At 43.1% G+C, this 13,399-nt stretch overlaps 1 protein-coding gene and 1 long non-coding RNA gene across 2 annotated transcripts in view; both read right to left on the bottom strand.

The window, feature by feature from the left end:
- The window catches only part of RASGEF1C (RasGEF domain family member 1C), a 70,813-nt gene extending 69,679 nt beyond the window's left edge, over positions 1 to 1,134 (bottom strand). Inside the window, exon 1 of the mRNA XM_085532072.1 lies at positions 1,026 to 1,134. The gene's annotated coding sequence lies outside the window, so the exon portion shown is untranslated. The remainder of the gene's footprint in view (positions 1 to 1,025) is intronic.
- Positions 1,135 to 2,942: 1,808 nt separating this feature from the next.
- On the bottom strand, positions 2,943 to 7,489 carry LOC107320103 (uncharacterized). The gene is made up of 2 exons (XR_004308880.2): positions 7,224 to 7,489; positions 2,943 to 3,626 (listed from the first exon to the last, which is right to left on the bottom strand). It is a non-coding gene; the product is annotated as an uncharacterized LOC107320103 (long non-coding RNA).
- Between the last annotated feature and the right edge of the window lie 5,910 nt (positions 7,490 to 13,399).

Genomic DNA, 13,399 nt, shown 5'->3' with positions numbered 1-13,399 from the left:
TAGGCTGGATAAGCTGCAGCTGGTTCAGACGCTCCAGTTCTTCCCAGATGAGTTTGTCTTTAGAGCAATTGCCAACGAGGGCACGCTAATACAAGCCAGATGTGTGGGTGTTTGATGTGTGTATGTGGGGAAAATGGATCAAGCCCACCAAATCATCTTGCAGAGCACACGCAGCCAACCCCAGGTTATGATTTCCAGTCACTACAGGCCCTGGACCTGACTGCTTTCCCTGGCTGAATCAGAGTTGAAACGTGGCTGCCCCGTACCTGCTGACACTTGGGTGCTATGAGGAGTGTAAATACTCCAGATAAGCAGGATTAGGGAACTTTCCTAGCCCAGGGTGGCTACAGTCCTGTGAGCAAAGGCCAGATTCCCAGCCCAGGCCCTCAATAAGTCACTCTCCCATGTTATATTCAGCAGCAGCACCAACAGGACCACTGTGGACTGAAAATGACTGTCTCAGAATGACACAAGAAGATTAGCATGCTTACCTTACTGACAACATTCTTTTTTTTCTTATGCTTCATGGACCTTCCAGCAGGAGTATGAAGGCCTTCTCCCCACAGTTCTAGACATCAGTATTTTTCACCTGCCTCTCACCGACTCATTTGCTAACATCTTTTCAGATGTTAAACTGTTGAGTGTATGACTTCCAAATATGAGCTTTGTCAAAGGGAGGAGGAACAGTGAATTCTGTTTTAGCTTCTGTTACAGTCAGAGCTGACTTCAACTTGTTCCTCACATATTCCAGGGTAACTGGAATTCATTACATTTTAATTCTTTCTTTCTTGAAGGAAATAAGGTAATGTCACTGTTTGATCCTAAGCAAGTGAGAACAATGCCTTTTTTCCCCTGGTATGAGGCACCTGTACAACATTTTATTAACTTTGCTAATTGCATTAAGCAACATGCAGCACTGAATAGTCTTTGGCTGTTAATTCCCAGATCACTGTAGTTAAGTTGACTGTTACACAAGTAAAATTCGTAGCAGGAAAAGAGGGGAAAAAAGGACATTTTAGACTCACAGTGGCAAAAAACTGATCATAGCAGTTCTCAGTTCTGATCAGCTTCTGTCAGCAATCACGTGGTAATCATGGAAGACGATGTTAGGACTCACTGCCACATGCTTCTGAGCTGTACGGGTACGAGAGAGATTGATTGATAGATCTTACATGTTCAGACATTTATACAAACGAGAAACATTAATTTTCCACATGTGAATATCTCATGGAGATTTCTATGCAGATCATTTGTATCTGCTCTTTCATTTTGTTACGTGTGAACCTGATAATAATCTGGATTTACATACACAAATTACTGGAAGGTCCGGATCTGGCACACCGGGGAGTCGTTTCTGGCTAGCAGCACTAGAGATGTGATAACTATTTAGACAACTATATAAAATGAAACCAGCACTTGTCAAGGGAAAATGCATTGTTATGAAAACTGGAACCGGTATGTTCTCAAATCAGACTGTAGACTGTGAAAAAGTTAATCAGAAATCCCCTCCTGCCACTCCGCCACAATGCTTTTCCTATTTCTTTCTCCCCTTTCCACACCCAGAAGCAGAGAGCTGCAGAGGCAAAAGCAGCAGCATATGCTGCAGATGTGCAAAAGCGCTAAATCACTGCTCAGAGCAGGGAGAGGCAAAGGTCCTGCACTCCACATTGGTGGCTCTGCCTGCATGGATCAAGCACACGTGTGCCCAGGGAGGACATCATCCATGATGTGAGTGTGACACACATTGCAACTGGCTGTGTGTACATGGGAGGTTTGACATGGAAATGCTGGTCTTGATACTTCTGGTTCTGAGAGCAGCTGAGACCTGAATTCTGCTTCAGAATTAGGAGAAGAAACAAGGCCAAAGGAGACCTATGGAAGAAGCTGCAGCTGTCAGGTGGTGGTTTCTGGCTGACATGTCCACATTTCCCATGTTTGAGAAGCACAAGGGCTTTTGAACATGTTTTTTTAGAGTGGGTATTGCCTCTGCTTTTTCTTATTTGATCATCAGGGTATCTATGCTGCAACCAACCAGAAGAAAACTGAATGGAAGCAAGTGGCAAATAATAATAAAAAAGCCTGTCAAGCCACTGCTAATTACATTAGTTTATATATGCTGTTTATAATTAATCTACTTAGACATTCATTTTCTTACCTCATTAAAGACTATATCTTCCCAGGACTCTCACCTCTGTCCATTGCCTTTGTGGCAGACAGTAGAGATAGGTACAATTACTCAGCTCAGTATTTATGAAGTACTCCAAAGTACTTTGATGCAGCAGCATAGTAAATTCTCAGTAGCAGCTAATTGTCTCATTTTAATGCATTTTTAATAAGACACCTGGGAGAATACAAAAACAACACAAACCCACAGAAAAACAATATTTTTCATTGGCTTCGCAGTCCCTCCTCATTTCTGTCTTCCTGCAAAAGGGCTTTTTCACATTAACACACAAAGGGGCAGCCCCTTTGCTTCACCCAGCTGTGTGACAGCATCGTTCTCTGACACACCATGACCCACCATCCATGGGCATGGCAGAGTCTATAAAACACCACAGAGGGAATCCAGGGAGAAGAGTCCTCCATCCAGACTGCAGATGTTCCACATCCCCATCACTTTTGTCTCTCGAGGCAGCAAAGGTGCATTTATGCTGCCAGCAGGCTGCAGAAGGTAGGTTTCTCATTCCTTGTCATCTGAAACATAGATGTAACCCTCAGATAGGAAATTAAAAAGGTGGCAAAGGATTTTAAGTGCACTTCCAGTTGGTGCTGGCCTGCCCAGATGCCTTAGCCTGCAGTCACTAACTGGTTTCAGCTGGTGAGAGCTCCGGTCCAAGTTCAGTAGCTGTGATGTTCAACAATGTAATGACATTTAATACTATTAGCATGCCAACAAACTGGTTTCTTTCTTTCTCTCTCTCTTCCTCTCCTTCTCTCTCTCCTTTTTAATGTATCTTTGTTTCTTAATTCATAGAGGGGCTTTGCACATCTGCAGTACTTACAGAGACAAGGGGCTTGTTGATTCCAGAAGGCCTCTCTAGTCTGTGCTGTGGCTGTGGTAGAGTACCCAGCACAAACACTCAGGTGAGTTGCAAAACTCCCCTTGAATTTTGCTGCTTCTGGTAAATGCTTCAGAGTTAGGTGAGCTGGCTGCTTCCAGAGTGCTGCAAAGCTGCTGAATTTGTTTGAAGCAAGGGGCAGAGGGTCACCTTGCAACCATAGGTCAGGGAGAGCATCACTTTTGGGAAATGAATATTGACTCACTGAACCTACAATAACAGTGATGAAAAGCTCAAATCTCATAGCACTTAATAGTCCTTTGTTGATAAAGATTATTTTGACAAGACCTCCAGGAAACGTACTTTCTCACTGCAAACTCATTTCCAGGCTGCTTTTGCCCTCACTGTATTTCATCTCTTCTTATAAGATGGATCTTTTTTTTCTTCACAGATGAGATCCCGGTTTCTTTCCAGACTTGGACAATAGTGCAGTTGAAAAGGGTGACAAAACAAGCTTCTTCTCAAGCTGCCACACAAAAGACGTCAGTCAGGATATTTGCAACAAACACAGGCTTCGAATGCGAGGGCTCCCATTTCCTGGCAGTGTTGCTCTACACGATGTTTTTTCTGGAAGGAATCAATTACATCAGTGGGCTCGGGAATGTATGTTAAAATGGTTTAATCAGAGTTGAAAATCACAGTACAGAAAGGGGCTTCAGTTCTTCTGGCTGGACACAATGTACTCCACTTGGGAGACGGTACGGAATTTCACTGATACCAGACACATTAGCTCATCTCCATCCACTCTTAGCATGGCTGGTGGCAGTACTGTATGAATCTGATTCAGCAAAGCACTGAAGCACATGCTAAACATTAATTTCTTCAATTAGACTTAGACATGTGCTCTGGGCTGAGGATATGCCACAATACCCACAGAAATCACAGCACCGTTCATCAGGTAATTTGTTTCGACCAGTGAGTTCCTCTATAGATAGAAGTCTTGTCATGTTTCCCATACGCCTGTCTGTTGCTTGGCTCTCCCTGCTGACTTTATTCTTACATTTCTAGGCAGTCTTTCAGGATGTAACACTTCCTCTTCATTATACATTTGTACAACATCTAGTACAAATAGGGCTGTGGTTTCTATAGCTCTCATAACACCAGTTATGAGTTATTACATCAGTTATTACAACAGGAATGGATTAAGTGTGAGCTTTACTGCCTTCCTAAATAGAGGCTTATAGTTAGACCCTAATCTTTCTCATGCTTTCCTCAGTGTATGAAATGGGTCTTTACTCAACCCAGTTTGCTTTAGGTCCCCGTGGGGCAAAATGTCTGTGGGTGGAATGACATCTGTTTGAAAGGATCAATAGCAAGTGAGAAGTGAAGATTAAAAGGTCTGGAAAACTTCTAAGACTTCACTTGATACATTGTGTAACACGAAGGTTGTAGCAAGATGACAGCAGCTGCGTTCCTATGTGACTTGACAAGCTATGGAAATGCTGAATGTTTCTGCAGTAAGCCAATCTGCTGATAAGAAATTAAAGCAGTGGTTAATTAGAGACCAGGTTCAAGGGAAAGCTCAGCTGAGCCTACAGAGTTATTGCTTCACTGATAGAGCGTGAGATTTCAAAAGAAGCACTGAGTATAGGCAGGTAACCTGCAAAAGATGGGCCAAAGCCCACTCTGTTCCACCAGTATAGAATTTATCATCAGTAGAAGCAGACTCAGGCTGATAATCATCAGTAAGTTTCAGTGAATGCTGGAATTGGCTGCTTAATTGTGTGAGAATTGCAAGAGAAAGATAAAGGTGGATCTAAGTCATTATCCAGGGGCAAGTTCTAACACCGCCGGACAAACATTTTGCTGAAGGGTCTTTCTTAGGCACTGGGTTTTTATCTGAATTCTATCAGCTGCATTCCTAAGAGGAGGAAAAAAACCCACAAGAGCAAACCCTCACCAAGAGAAGAAACAGTATGTGTTTGATTGACAGCCATGTATTTTTTTTGCTTTGTTTTAAATTAGAATTTTCAAAGGGGTAGGGCCAAGGACCTTCTCTTGCAAAAGACCAAAGGTCACATCCTTTGCTTGTCTAAACCAGGTTGGCTTCATTGACTGACCTTTGTTGATTTATAACAGCTGAGTGTCTCTACTGAAAGTATAGACCAGACACAGAACCAGCAGCACACCCGTGCCTGCTCTTCCGTGATTCCAGGTAAAGCATGATTCATACCCAAGTGCAGGAGAAGTGGAATGCAAAAAACAAACAGAAGACAAGGTGAAAAGTAATTTCGTTTCTTTGACTGCAGATAAAAGAAAGAGGGAAAGAAGCCTAACACTAGAAATTCTTCATTAGATTCCTTCTCTTTAGAAACCTGTAAACTATGAAGGCAGGCTCTTTTATTGAATTAGGGTTTTTGGCAGAAAAAATAAATATTGTTGTGGGAATTATTGCAGCATGCATCCAGTAGAAATGCCTAAACAGAAATGCACTGTAAATGTAAGGGCTATTAAGCTGAGCTGAAATATATAGATCATATTTAAACTGAAAGGAGGTAAATAATCCGTTGCACTTATGTGATTGCCATTGGCAGAAAAGGAAGTAATGCAGAATTATGATAAAGGGTACAGCCAATAATGGAAGCTGTGGCTGGTGTCCCAGAAAGAGACACCACCCAGAACTGGTGAGTAAAGAAAGTAGTAAGATAAATAAAGTAGTGACAAAACCAAGTACACGATCTGTTTTGTTGACCTAGAGGGTCAACACATAGGCCTACACAACCATTCTCTGCATGCAGAGAGGCCTGGCCAATGACTGAAATTGCAGGGCATAGAACACTGGGGTGGGGAAGCCTTGGCTAACCTGAAATTATGGGCTGCTGGCATTTAATCTTGCTGTGTGACAGGCAAGTGGGTGTACACGTGTGTGTGCTGGTGCATGGACTGCTCTCCATTTCAGCCCAAACTGGAAGGTGACAGTTTGCTTTAGTTAGTTTTAAATGGTTCGAATTATGTAAACATTAATTTCACAGTTACAGGTTGAGATAGTAGATACTGTGAAAAGAAAAATTAAAGAACAAATGCGTGTACAAGAGTAGAAAGGTTTGCTGTTCTGTGCTATGGAGGAGAAAACTGTGAGATGGACAAAGCAGACAGCTTCAACAGGAATTACCCCATAGGGGCAAAGTATTTTCTTAGTGAGAACAGAAAGTGATTTTTATTTTGGCCACAGAAGGTATTAAGGCTCGCTATCTGTGATGGAGTCTTTCTGACTTCAGAACCAGCAGAGCAATACTGTGTGTCCAATATCAAGTCGCAAAACAATTTATTTGCCTTTTCCATCAGAACACACTGTTCCTACAGGGGCGTAATTTTACAGCTCAGCACTCGTGCTGGCTCTGAAAGCTTCTATTGAGACAGAAATCTCTCAGATAATAGAAAACTGTCTTAGGCCCCATTCTCTTGTATCTCAGCTGCCGTCTGTCCATTCGGGAGTTTATAGCAAGCTCATCTTTGCAATAATAGAGAGACTTTATAAGAGGTCTTAAAAGGCCAGCAGTTTCCAACAGCATCCTTGTCCCCCTTCCCCCACTGTTGCCTCTTTTCCCTCTCTTGTTTCTGTGAATCAGTCATTGCTGCAAGTCAGATCTGCTAGTAATGAGAGATCTTGCACTGATTTTGGGGTGTGTCAAGATTTGATATCATTTTGACCTCCAGCGGTGAAGTACCCTGCAGCCCAAGGGTATAATCACCCCAACACTGACTGCCCACAGGTGCAGTCACTGTGATACCCTCATCTCTCACCTCCGTACCTGTGCTGCTCACTGATGCAGGCTCTCAAGATGCTGTAGCTGACTCTGTCTGCCCTATGGGCAACTCAATAAACAGACCTAAGCTGCTCACAACAGCCTCTCCGCTGTTTCGTTTCCCCACTATGGGACTACTGGTGGTCCAGAAATAGAAACAACAGTACAAATGTTAAACCAGGACTCCCCAAGCCAGTCTATCACTGAAGCTGAAATCTCCTGACAGCAGCAGCCCATGCCCCAAGATCTCCCCAGCTGCAGCAGGGCAGCCAGACCCACAAGCCAGGCTTTCCCTGGTAGGAAATCTTCCCCTGCTTTTCCCATGGGAAGGATCACAGACCCACGGCTCTTTTACAAAAAGATGGATAAATACAGGAGAAGTCAGAAATATGGCAGATAGCTGCATTTCATTACTTACCCTTTTAGTCATCCAGAAAGTTATACTTACAAAGTGATAGTAAACACTGTTATCTCCGTGTTCTGGGTGGGTGCGAAGTATAACTTGAAGGACACTCTCAAAGCTGCAACTGGCTTCCTTTAGGCTGTAAATTTCTGTAACACAAAGGAATTAACTTCTTTATTACTGTATCAGAGAAGGCGGCTGGGTTTGCTTAATATCCAAAGATTCTGGGTCTAGACAGGTGGCAAGGCAGCCCTTCATCAGCAGATGGAGGGAAAAAATACTGCCTATTTCTCTGGTGTATTTGTTTTAACATTTTTCATTGCCAACATTCAATTAGTCAGCAAGGTTAATCTTTAGCTAGAGTTCTTTGCAAGGACTGTCTTTCTTTCCTCCTCTCTGCCACACTTCCCCATGCATGGAGTCTTTGTATTCAAAAAGGCAGGGAATGACTTGGGGAAACAACAAAGCTGTCGCCTTCTCCCCAAAGTCTGTTCGATGGAGCAGGCAGTGCACTGGGCTGCGCTAGGACACCCCCACAGACTGAAGTCTTGTCCAAAACAACAACTCCAGCCAAACCACCAATATCTGCTCTTAAATGTCAAGCAGAGGAATTCAGCCCAGATGTGTCACTTCCTCTGCTGAAATCGCATTCTGGCAGCCCCCACTGTCCCCACCAGTCAGAACCAGCTCCTGCTGAGATTCTGAGTGGGTTTATTGCAGCTCAGAACTGTTGGGAGAAGCTGAGCAGGGATGCTTCAGGAAAAAGGAAAAAAAAGAAAGAAAAGCAGCAGTCAGACTTCACACATAAACTCTTTTTTTTTTTTTTCCTGAAGTTATTGAACTTCAGAAGAAAAACTGCAGATTGTGAAGCTCAGATCTCTTCCCAGCAGAGTACCCTTATCTCAGCACAGACTGAAATGCAGACAGTGGGGCAGCTGGGATGGGATCACTCCTTTTCCTTCTGTTATGTGGAAGTTATGAGAGGACCAAGCCAGGTCAGATGATTTGTCTACGCATTTGCCAGCCAAAAGAACTCGGACTCTTGTAACATAAAACCACTACAATTATAATTCTGGCTGTCCCAGGAGCACGTTAGGGAAAGTAAAAGCTGGAGAGGAAGGGGAATACAAATGCAGCACGTTTATGACGCACAACCTGCAAAAAACTGCATATCTCCTGATGTGGAGCTTCCTCAACAAAACTAGGCAAAATAACAACATGCTCAACTGCACAGGATAGACCTGTACCTTTGTATCTCATCTGGGGATTTATCTTCCTTCACACTTTAGAAAAAACAAGCTCTTTGAGATGCTGCTGGTTGCAATCAAACGTAAAACATTTAGTAATGGGAGAGGATTGTAAATAGTGCCTTACAGGAATTTCCTATAGGGCCTCCAAGCAAGAAGAATAACCCGCCTGTGAAACAACCAGTCAATATAAGAGGATATGGAGAGGCCAAAATCCTAGCAATAGATTCTATCTGTCCAATCGAACTAGAAAACACCATCAGGGAAAATTAAATTGGAAGTCTGCTTGGTCTTGGTGCTGGATTGTATTTTTAGAGCTGAAGTGCATCCAACAGGGAATGAAGTCATACAAAATTTCATTAAGCAATAAAGGAGCCAGAACTGAACTTGGGCAGAATGGGCAGAACAAAGCTGAGATGAGGAAGGAAGAGTTTAAAGGAAATGAGCTCCAAAGGAGAAAAACAAACCCATTCGAATGGCAGGCAGGGAAAATATTTTTTTGAAGTACATTCTTCTGTGATAACATGATAAATCTAGGCATTATGGTATTTATTCTTGACAACATCCAAACCTTTTGTGTACATTACTTAAAAAGTCCACGGCTATTTGGCAAACAGGACAGAAGGAGAAGTGTCAGCTGTTAGGGGCTCCCGCTTTGAAGACAAATAGATGAACAGACAAAGAAACAAGGAAAGGCTCTAGAGTTTCAGCTGTGTGGCCACAAGCTGCTTCTTTATAGCATATGGCGTACACTAACAGGTTTATTTTCCATGAGGAGGATGTATAAACTGCCTGCAACTGCTCTTCACACTTGTCATTCTAAGTCAGAAAATGTTTCCAAGACATCCTGCAATAGCAGCCCCTTGGTTGAAACTGAACAAAGAATCCATGGGTGCCTTGGAGGTGATTTGTGGTTGGTCCACACAGGAGTGCAGGGAAGCACCCAGGGAGGTTCATCACAGAAACTGCCAAAGACAACCGGATACAATATGAAACAAGAGCTATGAAATGAGGAGGGGCAGGGCTGGAGGGGGGCACTGCTGGGAAATGAAGTTAAATTCAGGTCAAGGAAGAGAAGCAGCAAGTGGCAGCACGGCTCTGCGGCTCTCCCCCAGTGCCTGGCAATGCCTGTGGGTGCCAGGGCTGCCAGCACCTGCTGCATCTCCCCCCAGGCTGGAGCCTGCCCTGAGGCCCGTTAGACACCGTGATTAATATGCAGGGACTAAAGTGACTGGCAAAGATAATCACACAGCAAGTCAATTGGCTGGCAAAGTTAATTATGCAGTGAGTCAAATGAGTGGCAAACCAACTGACTGAGGCAGAAGAAAGAAACATTTGGCAGTGACAAATGGCAAAACAAGTTACTTCGACAGGGGGTCAAGCAGGCTGGACAGGAGATGTTTCCCAGCACAGATGCTGGCAGGATGTCAGCACGGCCACTCCTGGCACTGCTCTCTGGGAGGAGAGCTGGCAGCACTCAGCCCAATCTGCCTTCTCTCCCACTGTTCAGTTACCTGTGACTATGAGTCGCTTCTCTCTGCCTTAGGCCAGCTCACTGTCCCCACTGTATATCAGTCAAGGAGGTATTTTGCATCCTCTGCAGCTAAATATAAAACAGGCGTATCGACCTGGAAGGGAAAAATGTGAACCAAACCTGAAGCAGCCCATGGATACACCCCTGTGTGCTTCTCCTTGCTGCCATCAGCAATAACCTCTCCTGCACGCTCAGAAGCTAAATGGAAAGGAACCATTTTTCTTTCACCATTAACAGTCTAACGAGGAATAAAATGCATGGGCTCAGACATGGAGGTTTCTACTGACACACACCAACAGGGCACACGGTTGCTGGAAGCCAGCTAGGATTTATTTCTCCTGACTGTGAGCAGTGGCACATCTCAAAGGCTTTGTGATGAAGATGGCAGAGAGCTTTGAGATCCCTTTGGGAAAGGTTACGTATTTCATTTCCATCTATCTAATATATATGGAAATATCCTATATATATGGAAATATTGTATTAGCAAAAGAGTAACAGACTTAAACTGACCGTGAAAGGCCTAAGAGAGGCAGGGAATTGATTTTTTTTGTTCTTCACAATATATAAGCAAACCTAGAAGTGCTGAGATCATTCTCAACAAGTTGGTTTGGTTCCATAACTCACAAGAACGTCACAACTACAGACCAAAACACTGACCAACAGCCTAGAAATTAAAGAAACAAAGTCCAACCTGTTGAAAAATGAATGCTTAATCTTGCAATCTGCAATCATTTTGGTTTAGTTAGCATTTATTCTACTGTTGGACTACGGAGGGCTTTGAGAGTATATCTGTATGGAAAGCTTGGGTATCTATAATGCAAATTTGTACTCAGTTCCTCCAACAACATAAAACAATTGATGTAAACTTTTCTTAATTGCCTACGAAGATAGTTTTTTTGTTTTGAACACAATACCTTCTGTCTGCCAAATAATGTGACGTTTTCATATCTTCCTCTTGCATTTATCTGAATGCAACATACTTCTTTTGAGATGATTCACGCTTAGTGTGGTGATGAGATTAAATTAAAAAAGTAATGAGAAAAAAAAAGCAAAACAAGGAAAGGCAACCCCCAAACACCAGGCAGTTTAAAACAAACAACAATAGCAAAGAATCACTACGGTGCATGAAAAATAAATCCTTTCTAGGTCATGCTTAAATTTGCATTAATGGCCTTCTTGTCAAATTATCTCAGGGGAACTTCAGATTAGCATGCAGAAGAAGCATGATACAAACTAGAGCAGTAATACTTGTTTTATTTACCAGACCATTTTCTCCAAAGGAACTAAATATGAGAATTTTGAGGGATCTGTCTTTCATCTTTTATAAAGGAAGTGCAGTTGGGAAGAGCTCACTGTAATTAGCAGCTAGTCAAATAGCATATAATTCTTCCCTGTATTTACTCAGCAGTGTGTACTTTAATCATGGAAAACATTCAGCTGACCTTAACCATCTCCTGCAAAGTGGCTCAGGAGCTCATTTCTTCAATTCCTGGATCAGCTCTTAGGAAAACAAATCTTACCAAGCACACTTAGAAGCAAACATGGGGTATTCCCATATCTGCAACTGAAAACATATTTAATAAATAAGATAGGGACTGAAGGAAAAAAACATCACAGGCATTTCATCTGCCACTCTGATGCATGAGTAAGGTGAGGTCACCAAAGGTTTGTTGCTGCTGTCATGGAGTGGTAGGGCTGGGTCTGGGAGCTGACAGGGATCCTGGCTTGTCTTGTTGGCTGGAGCTCCAGCAGCACTGAGTGAGTGGCTGTTCCAGCTGCTTCAGCACAATTTGTGGGGCACTTATAGCACTGGGATTTTGATCCACTCACTCTATTGGCATGAAATGAAACCTCTGATCCTCCTCTTTTCTTCTTATCATGCAGCTGTACAGAAAGCACGCGTTCTCTTTAGGACTCCACATCTCAAGTGGAGCTAGGAGGTGGAATCTGGAGACTGCGCTTATACTGCTGCCTCCCAGCAGGTCACGGTACAACTCATCAATGACGTTTTTATTTGGCAAATCTGTTAATCTCCACTCCATTACCAACTAACTTCCTGCTTGCACAAAGGGAATCTGGAGATAAAAGATGGACTTCTGCACCTGATGCTGAAGGGCACGTGAGCTTGCAGATATAAGGGCTGCCTGACCAGCAGAGGGTACAACATTCGTGTGGTTGTATCTGGGCCACCACAGCAGGGAGATGTGCCAGGAAGCCACTTCTCAAATGCCAAAATCTCACCACCATCCCAGCAATATACCAGATAGAAGAGCACTGCCATCACCATCACTTTAGGATGAGAAAACTGAAATATATTCTTTGAAGTAATAGTCACCTTCAATAAGCGCTGAGTGCTGCCAATGTCTTGGACTTTCTTGAAACTCATCTGAATTTGGAAGCTAGACAAGACTTTCCAGCTGGAGTGGGTATAGATAACCCAGCCCAGACAGTGCTATGGGAGAGAGCTGTGGCACCACAAAGGGAAACACAAAACACCGCGGCTGGCAGAAACTATTCACACCCATTTACAGAGTCACCACAAGGCAGTGGAAAACTCATGCTCAAAGAAAAACTAAGGCAGTCAGGTCAAGACACAAGAAAGCAGCTAACAACTTGTTCTTAAAGAAGCAACACCTACAGCAACTACTCAGCTACATGCTTCCATCCTGGGATTCAAATGATGATTTTTGGAAATATAAGTCCTATACATCCATGTGGTGGTTTGATCAGCAGTCCTACACTGCTCAGTCATGGCTTCTTTCATTATCTGCCACCCATCTGTACTGTTGGTACGCTTGGCTCTTTTACAGTGTTGATCATGTTTGATTTAACATGCCAGCTTACATTAACAGCTCTGAAACCCAAGCGGCCACATAAGTCCTGAAAAAGCGTTTGGGCTGCTTTGCTGTTGTTACACATTATATTCCTCTCCTCAGTGTCACTAATTCCAACCCAAGAAGCATTTCTAGGGGACACCATCAGCCTCTGTACACCCCAGGGCATCTCAGCAGCCCACAGAGCTGACATTTTATGCCAACCAACCAGCCACTCTACAACATGTAAAGCTTGTAATGTTTCTGGGCATCCCTCCCCCCCCCAGTTACTCACACCAGTGACTTCTCCGTACAAGGAACTAGGAAGAGAAGAAAAAAAAAATAAAAAAATCAGCTTCTCCTGTGGCTTCCAATTTAATAAAAGCCTTTAAAGTTCAGTGAATTCAAACAATGTAACCTTTGGGGCTCTCGTGAAGAATAATGAAAATAATAAGAAACTATAATGTTTCTCACATAAGTATATCCTTAAGACTGCTAGAAACGTTAGCTCTTTTGGTGGAAACTCAAACCAGAGGCAGCTCAGAGTCACAGTGCTATAAGATTAAATAGGCTATTAATCAGAAAACAGATTAACAA

This window comes from Coturnix japonica, unplaced genomic scaffold (assembly GCF_054131305.1).
Source record: "Coturnix japonica strain WE unplaced genomic scaffold, WE-NBRP24 Scf048, whole genome shotgun sequence".
In the NCBI taxonomy this organism is placed as follows: domain Eukaryota; kingdom Metazoa; phylum Chordata; class Aves; order Galliformes; family Phasianidae; genus Coturnix; species Coturnix japonica.
Note: the sequence above shows the minus strand (reverse complement) of the source record. Positions and strands in the feature narration are given on the sequence as shown.